Here is a 10,528-nt window from a genome sequence, read left to right on the forward strand (position 1 = left end):
TTACATTTCCCCCTCCTTTAAAATTTTTCGTCCTTGAAAAAGAGAACTTACCGAGAAATAGGTGAGGATATGACCTCCACATGACATCTTCTATCTCCCACGTCATCTCCTGGGTAGCCTCGTCCTAGAGAACCTTCACTGTTCTGATCTCTTTCCCCCTAAGTTGTTTGACTTGAGAATCCAAGATTCTCACTGATCCAACTCCGATCGTTAAATCCTCTCATATCTGGACATCATCCTCCTCCAACACATGAGTAGGATCTGGCATGCACTTGCTCAGCTGCGATACGTGGAACACATTATGTAGGTTTGCCAAATGTGGTGGTAGAGCAATCTCGTATGCTACAGGTCCAATTCATCTCATGATCTGATATGGGCCAATGAATCAAGGAGTCAATCAACTTCCTCGATTTAAGTTTTCTCCCAATGCCTATTGTAGGAGTCACTCGGAGAAATACGTGATCACCTGCCTCAAACATAAGCGGCATCCTCCTCTTATCTGCATAGGATTTCTGCCGACTCTAAGTTGCACGCATTCGATCCTGTATCATCTTCACCTTCTCGGTGGTCTGCTGCAAGAACTTTGGCCCAAGCACTACTGACTCTCCGTCCTGCTGCCAGCACAATAGAGTTCTACATCTCCTATCGAACAATGCCTTATATGGTGCCATTCCAATGCTGGAATGGTAACTATTATTGTACGTGAACTCCACCAATGGCAGCATATCACTCCACCAATCTATCACACCATCAAATCACTCACAAACTTTAACAAACTTTACTCTAAAACCACCCTCTTTCACCTTTAATCTATTTAAAGTGAACAAACAAAACTTCACATTCTAATCCACTTGAATTAATCATCTCCCTCTCCTTCCAATCAACCTTGACGGAAAGAGGGGGAAGGAAGATGAAAATTCCTCTATTTTTCAATCATCTTTGTTATGCAATGATTTGAGGGTGATATAAAGATTACTATTATGTTCGCAATTTATTTTTCAGCTTAATTATGAAAATGATGTAAATATGCCTTTTGAAATTATTTTTTCAAAAATATTTAATAACGAAAATTTTAAAATTGTAATGAAATAAGGTTTAAAAAGTAATTAGTAATTATAAAAAATTTTATTACATTATTTTATAAATATTTTTTAATGAAATATGTTATTTTCATTTATACATATTTATATTTTTTCTACAACAAATCAAACTTATATAATGATAATTTTAATCATATTTAAAATAATGGACAATTTGGTAATCTTGTTTTTTCTTGATTTATATATAATTTTTAATCTATCACATCCATCAAATCATTCACAAACTTTAACTAAATCCTCTCACTTTCACCTTTAATCCCCTTAAAGTGAACAAGACAAGCTTCACACTCTAATCCACTTGAATTGATCATCTCCCTCTCCCTCCAATCAACCTTGATGGAGAGAGGTGAAGCAAGATGGAAATTCCTCTATTTTTCAACCGTCTCTGTTATGCAATGGTTTGAGGGTGATTTGAAGATTACAATTATGTCCGCAATTTATTTTTCAACTTAATTATGAAAATTATGTAAAAATATGGCTTTTGAAATTATTTTTGCAAAAATAATTAATGACAAAAATTTTAAAATTGTTATAAATGAGGTTTAAAAAGTAATTATTAATTATAAAATTCTTTATTACATTATTTTATAAATATTTTTTTAATAACTATTTTATTTTCATTTATACATATTAATATTTTTTAAAATAAAGGATAATTTGGTAATCTTGTTTTTCCTCAATTTAAATATAATTTTTTATCTATCACATCCATCAAATCACTCACAAACTTTAACAAACTTTACTCTAAATTTGTAACGTCCCATTTAATTAATAAGCATAATTAAAAGAAACGCCACACACAGATAGTACAACAGCGCAGTCTTGGGGTCTTAAACACAACCCCTACAAACCTTGGCATACCACAATGCCAACAGTAAACCAGTTGAAAAGTCTATCAGGAGAAGGTAGAGTATTAAAGAGTAAATACATAGGCCATAGCCTTAACAAAAGCCCAAACAAAACGCGATGACCAACCCAAACGGACTATGCGGCGAAATCGTGTCTTCCTGGTTGACATCGAGTGCTTCTCGCATCTGCTCACATCAACAAGTTGGTGATCATCGCAAAAGTAGAGGAACAACATACAAGACAATCAAACAAGCAACAGGATAAGCTAGAGCCATAAAGATCTCATCAATGTAATCAGATATACTTTCACAGTCCAATATACATACATCACCCACGCGTGTTATGACCTTCCAAATCAATACACTAAGACTTGACTCGACTCATCCGGATACATATAACCTGGTCGAATTCAACGGATGCTTGCACTTGTGATGGATATCTCTACTCACCCCCGAGCTTTGTGTTACAAGTGTTACAATGAATCAATTCCTTCACACACAAGGTTAGCCCTTAATGAGTTTCGGGCCTCCTGCTACTCTCACCACAAGAGTCATTCCGCTCTAAGTGATACCAACTGACTCCTTAGAGTGTTAGGATGCAATCCTTACCTTGAATCCTTACCAAGTTATATAGATGGGGCACCACCATGGACACCCACTAACAGGGGCCATGGAATTACGTTCCGACCACTAAAGCACGACCCTGAAATCCCACCTAGAGATTTCCAAGGAATTACGCACTAACACGGACTAAGCATACTAGACCAATCAATAAAGATTTATTACACATATACATATACATCACATAGCATCTCTTGATAATTCACCTCTTTCATTTCTTTCCCCGTGGTTCCATACCCATTCATTTCTCTCAAACCATAGTTATGGGAATTCAGTTCATGCCAATACCATGCCACTTTAACACCAACCATCTCATTTAGTTTACATGCCAAGTTCATACCATACCCATCATTCACCATCCATGAATCATTCACTCATACATAATAGTTCATTACATATTTTTCATCATAACAATCATACCCAAGTAAGTGCCAATCATCCAAGATCAATAAACAACCAAGAACCACACTACCTCGCCCAGCTCCTCGCTCAGGCTGAAGGTTCTCGCTTAGGCGAGCCCCATTCGCCTAGGGGAGGGCTCGAAAAGGGGAACAATAGCCTCACGCGGGATCTCGCTTAGGCGAGACGCTTGCTCGCTCAGAAAGGACGTGGGTCGCCTGAACGACCGCTAGCATGAAACGGCTTGGGCGAGCATCTGTTGATCTCCCCTAGGCGAGACATGCTCGCTTGGGCGAGAAAACCAATGCTCACCATTATTCGCTCGTGCACAAACACACAACACATCCCTAACAGTTCAATAACGCTATTCACATGTTCACATCAACACACCAGGCATATTAAAATGATATAGCAATAGTACAAGTGGAACAATCACGATAAAAAGGTGAACCCTAGTTTCCCGTACCTGGAAAACAAGCTAGCAGGTGGGTCCTTGGGTACGAATAGGGGAACACAGCAGCTCCTAGAGTAGAATAGCGAGCTAGAAACAAGGAACAAAGGGTGTTTAATATCGGAGCTCTAACACTGTCCATGGAAATAGGGCCAGGGATTGAAAAGTATGGGTTCAGAATACTTATGTGAGCCAAAAGGGGATCAAGCTGAACATGGAGCTGAGTGTAGTGTGGAACCCTAGTACAGGAAGACGGTTGCGGCTCTAACCACCAAGGGAGCAGATTTTGAAAGTGTAGAATGAGTGAATTAGGGCAGACTTTGGGGTGGTTTTATCCTTTGGGCCAGCCCTTAGGCCCAATAGCTTAAAGGCAACCCTTAAAACTTTAGGGCAGAAAAATGGACCTTACAAAATCCACCCTCTTTCACCTTTAATCCACTTAAAGTGAACAACACAAACTTGTTCACCTTTAATAAATTACGGATATTTTATTTTCATTCATACATATTAATATTTTTTTCTGCCACAAATCAAACTTATACAATGATATTTTTTAATCATTTTTAAAATAAAAGACAATTTGGTAATCTTGTTTTTCCTTGGTTTAAATACAATTTTTAATCTATCACATCCCTCAAATCACTCACAAACTTTAACAAACTTTACTCTAAATTCAATCTCTTACACCTTTAATCCACTTAAAGTGAACAACACAAACTTCAATTTCTAATCCACTTGAATTCATCATCCCCCTCTCTCTCCAATCAACTTTGGTAGAGAGAGATGGGAAGAAAGATGGAAATTCCTCGATTTTTTAGTCATACCTGCTTTGCAATGATTTCAGGGTGATATGAAGATTACAATTATATCCACAATTTATTTTTCAGCTTAAATATGAAAATGATGTAAAAATATGGCTTTTGAAATTATTTTTACAATAATAATTCATAACGAAGATTTTTAAATTGTTATAAAATAAGATTTAAAAAGTAATTATTAATTTTAAAATTTTTTATTACATTATTTTATAAATATTGTTTTAATGAAATATGTTATTTTCATTTCTGCATATTAATATTTTGTCTACAACAAATCAAATTATATAATGATAATTTCTAATCATATTTAAAATAAAGGACAATTTGGTAATCTTATTTTTCCATGATTTAAATATAATTTCTAATTTATCACATCCATCAAATCACTCACAAACTTTATCAAACTTTACTCTAAATGCAGCCTCTTTCACCTTTAATACCCTTAAAGTGAAAAAGACAAGCTTCACACTATAATCCACTTGAATTCATCATCTCCTCTCCCTCCCATCAACTTTGACAAAGAGAGAGGTGAAGGAAGATGAAAATTCCATTATTTTGCAATCATCTTTTATGCAATGGTTTGAGGGTGATATCCAGATTACAATTATGTCCGCAATTTATTTTTCAGCTTAATTATGAAAATGATGTACAAATATGGAGTTTGAAATTACTTTTACAAAAATACTTAATACGAAAATTTTCAAATTGTTCCAAAATAAGCTTTAAAAAGTCATTATTAATTATAAAAAGTTTTATTACATTTTTTTATAAATATTTTTTTAATAAACTATTTTATTTTCCTTCATACATATTAATATTTTTTTCTACAACAAATCAAACTTATACAATGATAATTTTTAATCATTTTTAAAATAAAGGACACTTTGGTAATCTTGTTTTTCCTTGGTTTAAATATAATTTTTAATGTATCACATCCATCAAATCACTCACAAACTTTAACAAACTTTACTCTAAATTCACGGGCTTACACCTTTAATCCACTTAAGGTGAACAACACAAACTTCAATTTCTAATCCACTTGAATTCATCATCCCCTCTCTCTCCAATCAACTTTGGCAAAGAGAGATGGGAAGAAAGATGGAAATTCTTCGATTTTTGAGTCATATATGTTATGCAATGATATGAGGGTGATATGAAGATTACAATTATATCCGTAATTTATTTTTCAGCTTAATTATGAAAATGATGTAAAAATATGACTGTTGAAATTATTTTTATAATAATAATTAATAACGAAAATTTTAAAATTGTTATAAAATAAGATTTATAAAGTAACTATTAATTTTAAAATTTTTTATTACATTATTTTATAAATATTGTTTTAATGAAATATGTTATTTTCATTTATGCATATTAATATTTTTTCTCCAACAAATCAAACTTATATAATAATAATTTCTAATCATATTTAAAATAAAGGACAATTTGGCAATCTTGTTTTTCATTGATTTAAATATAAATTTTAAGCTATCACATCCATCAAATCACTCACAAACTTTAACAAACATTACTCTAAATCCACTCTCTTTCACCTTTAATCCACTTAAAGTGAACAACACAAACTTCACACTCTAATGCATTTGAATTCATCATCCCACTCCTTCCAATCAACCTTAACGGAGAGACAGAAAGGAAGATGGAAATTCTTCTAATTTTAAATCATTTGTGTTATGTCTTGGTTTGAGGGTGATATCAATATTACAATTATGTCTGCAATTTATTTTTCAGCTTAATTATGAAAATGATATAAAAATATTACTTTTCAAATTATTTTTACAAAAATAACTAATAACGAAACTTTGAAAACTGTTCTAAAATAAGGTTTAAAAAGTAATTATTAACTATAAAATTTTTTATTACATTGTTTAATAAAATTTTTATTAAAATATTTTATTTTCACTTATACATATTACAATTTTTAATGATTTTTAAAATAAAGGACATTTTGGTAATCTTGTTTTTCCTTGATTTAAATATATTTTTTAATCTATCATATCCAACAAATCACTCCTAAACTTTAACAAACTTTACTCTACATCCACCCACTTTCACCTTTAATCCACTTAAAGTGAACAACACAAACTTAACATTGTAATCCACTTGAATTCATCATGTCCCTCTCCCTCCAATCAACCTTGAGGGAGAAAGAGGGGAAGGAAGAGGGAAATTCCTCTATTTTTCATTCATCTCTGTTATGCAATGGTTTGAGGGTGATATCAATATTACAATTATGTTTGCAATTTGTTTTTACACTTAATTATGAAAATAATGTAAAAATATGGGTTTGGAAATTATTTTCACCAAAATAATTAATAAAAAAATTTTAAAATTGTTATAAAATATGATTTAAAAAGTAATTATTAATGATAAAATTTTTTATTACGTTATTTTGTAAATATTTTTTATTAAAATATGTTAGTTTCATTTATACATTTTAATATTTTTTCTACGACAAATCTTGTTTTTCCCTGATTTAAGTATAATTTTTAATCTATCACATCTATCAAATCAGTCACAAACTTTAACAAACTTTACTTTAAATCAGTGGCAGATCTTGACGAAAAGTGTCGGAGGGGCCAAAGTAATATAATTTTTAGATCATTAGATTCAATAATTAGTATATAATGCTTCAAAAAATGATTTCTCTAACTGAACATTTTTTATTATTATTAATACATAATACATTATTATTTTTTCTATATTCATAAAAAAATGAATATACAAAAAGCTCATGAGATAAAAAAAAATAATGTTTTTATTATCAAGTAAGACAAGTGACGGGAAAGGAAGAGGATAAATGACAAAAATGTCTAATTTTTTATCTTTAAAAACAAAAAAAAAGACATATGAGAGTGAGAGATTATTACAAATTGTGAAAAACTAAAAAGATAATGAAAAGGAAAATAAAAATTATGTCAATAAATATTTGATTTAATTACTCTTTTGATTCATGCTCTCCTCTAATGTTTTTTTAATCTCAATTTGGTTCCGATTTTTGTAAAAATGATGTAATTCGGTCTTTTATGATAAATTTCGTTAAATTTCTCAAAACAAATCAATGATCTTTTCATTAAAATTTAGATTCTTAATATGAATAATTTACTTTGTTGGTGTAATTAACCTAATCCTAGTGTCAATTTTTAAATAAAAACAGGAACCAAGAGAAAAAATAAACCTGAATATTTTTATTTTTTATTATATTTAATTTTATTTTTTATTATGTATTTATATTAAATGTTATGTTTAAATAAAAAAATAAAAAATTAATTTTTATTAATTTCTAATATACATTACCTACAATTTAAAAAAAATTATATTTTTATATTATATATATATATATATATATATATATATATATATAACTAAAAAAATTGAAAATTTTGGGGGGGGCAGGGCCCCTCCCTGGCCCCATGTAAATTCGTCATTGCTCTAAATCCACCCTCTTTCACCGTTAATCCACTCAAAGTGAACAACACAAACTTCACACTCTAATCCACTTGAATTCATCATCTCCCTCCCCCTCCAATCAACCTTGATGGATAGAGGAGAAGGAACATGGAAATTCCTCTTTTTTTCAACCCTCCCCCTCCAATCAACCTTGACGGAGAGAGGATAAGGAAGATGGAAATTCCTCTTTTTTTCAATCGTCTCTGTTATGCAACGATTTGAGGGTGATATCAAGATAACAATTATGTCCGTTATTTATTTTTTCAGCTTAATTATGAAAATGATGTAAAAATATGGCTTTTGAAATTATTTTTACCAAAATAATTAATAACGAAAATTTTAAAATTGTTATAAAATAAGGTTTAAAAAGTAATTATTAATTACAAAAAACTTTAATAAATTATTTTATAAATATTTTTTTAATAAATTATTTTATTTTCATTCATACATATTAATATTTTTTTCTACAACAAATCAGACTTTTATAATGATAATTTTAATCATATTTAAAATAAAGGAAAATTTGGTAACATTGTTTTTTCTTGACTTAAATATAAATTTAAATCAAGAAAAAACAATGTTACCAAATTTTCCTTTATTTTCAATATGATTAAAATTATCATTATAAATGCTATTTGTTGTAGAAAAAAAAATATTAATATGTATGAATGAAAATAAAATAATTTATTAAAAAATATTTATAAAATTATTTAGTAAAAACTTTTGTAATTTTTAATTACTTTTTAAACCTTATTTTGTAACAATTTTAAAATTTTTGTTATTAATTATTTTTGTAAAAATAATTTTAAAAGCTATATTTTTACATCATTTTCATAATTAAGCTGAAAAAGAAATAACGGACATAATTGTAATCTTGATATCACCCTGAAATCATTGCATAATAGAGATGATTGAAAAATAGTGGAATTTCCATCTTCCTTCCCCTCTCTTGGTCAAGGTTGATTAGGGGGGAGGGAGGTGATGAATTCAAGTGGATTAGAGTGTGAAGTTTGTGTTGTTCACTTTAAATGGATTAAAGGTGAAAGAGGGTGGATTTAGAGTAAAGTTCGTTAAACATTGTGAGTGATTTGATAGATGTGATAGATTAAAAATTATACTTAAATCAATGAAAAACAAGATTACAAAATTGTCCTTTAATTTAAAAATAATTTAAAATTATCATTATACAAGTTTGATTTGTCGTAGAAAAAAATATGAAAATGTATAAATGAAAGTAATATAATTTAATAAAAAAATATTTATAAAATAACGTAATAAAAAAATTTATAATTAATAATTACTTTTTAAACCTTAATTTAGAACAATTTTCAAATTTTCGTTAATGATTATTCTTGTAAAAATAATTTCAAAAGCCATATGTGTACATCATTTTCGTAATTAAGTTGAAAAACAAATTGCGGACATAATTGTAATCTTGATATCACCTTCAAACAAAGACATAAAAGAGATGATTTAAAAATAGAAGAATTTCCCTCTTCCTTGCCCTCTTTTTCCCTCTAGAGTAATTGGAGGGAGAGAGAGAGGATGACATCAAGTGGATTACAATTTGAAGTTTGTGTTGTTCACTTTAAGTGGATTAAAGGTGAAAGATGGTGGATTTAGAATAAATTTGTTAAAGGTTATAAGGGATTTGTTGGCTGTGCTAGATTAAAAATTATATTTAAATCAAGGACAAATAAGATTACCAAATTGTGCTTAATTTTAAATATGATTAAATATTATCATTATATAAGTTTGATTTGTTGTAGAAAAAAATATTCATATGTATAAATGAAAATAAAATATTTCATTAAAAAAATATTTATAAAATAATGTAATAAAAAATTTCATAATTTATAATTACTTTTTAAACCTTATTTTAGAATAATTTTCAAATTTTTGTTATTAATTATTTTTGTAAAAGAATTTGAAAATTCATATTTTTACATCATTTTCATAATTAAGCTGAAAAATAAACTGCAGACATAATTGTAATCTTGATATCACCCTCAAACCATTGCATAACCGAGGTGATTACAAAATAGAAGAATTTCCCTCTTCCTTCCCCTCTTTCTCCTTCAAGGTTGATTGGAGGGAGAGGGAGTGGTTGACATCAAGTGGAGTAGAGTGGGAAGTTTGTGTTGTTCACTTTAAGTAGATTAAAGATAAAAGTGGTTGGATTTAGAGTAATGTTTGTTAAAGTTTATGAGTGATTTGTGGATGTGATAGATTAAAAATTATATTCAAATCAAGGACAAAAGAAGATTACCAAATTGTCCTTTATTTTAAAAATAATTAAAAATTATCATAATACAAGTTTGATTTGTCGTAGAAAAATTATTAAAATGTATAAATAAAAGTAACATATTTTATAAAATAACGTTATAAAAAATAATAATTACTTTTTAAATTATCTCTGTTATGTCTTGGTTTGAGGGTGATATCAAGATTACAATTATATTCGCAATTTCTTTTTCAGTTTAATTACTAAAATGATGTAAAAATATGACTTTTCAAATTATTTTTACAAAAATAATTAATAACGAAAATTTGAAAATTGTTATAAAATAAGGTTTAAAAAGTAATTTTTAATTATAAATTTTTTTATTACATTATCTTTTAAATATTTTTTACTAAAATATGTTACTTTAATTTATACATTTTCATATTTTTTCTACGATAAATCAAACTTATATAATGATAATTTTTAATTATTTTTAAAATAAAGTACAATTTTGTAATCTTGTTTTTCGTTGGTTTAAATATAATTTTTAATCTATCACATCCATCAAATGACTCACAAACTTTAACAAACTTTACTCT

The sequence above is a fragment of the Vigna unguiculata genome, chromosome 6 (assembly GCF_037176805.1).
Source record: "Vigna unguiculata cultivar grain cowpea cultivar isolate G323 ecotype 2 chromosome 6, ASM3717680v1, whole genome shotgun sequence".
Taxonomy (NCBI): Eukaryota; Viridiplantae; Streptophyta; class Magnoliopsida; order Fabales; family Fabaceae; genus Vigna; species Vigna unguiculata.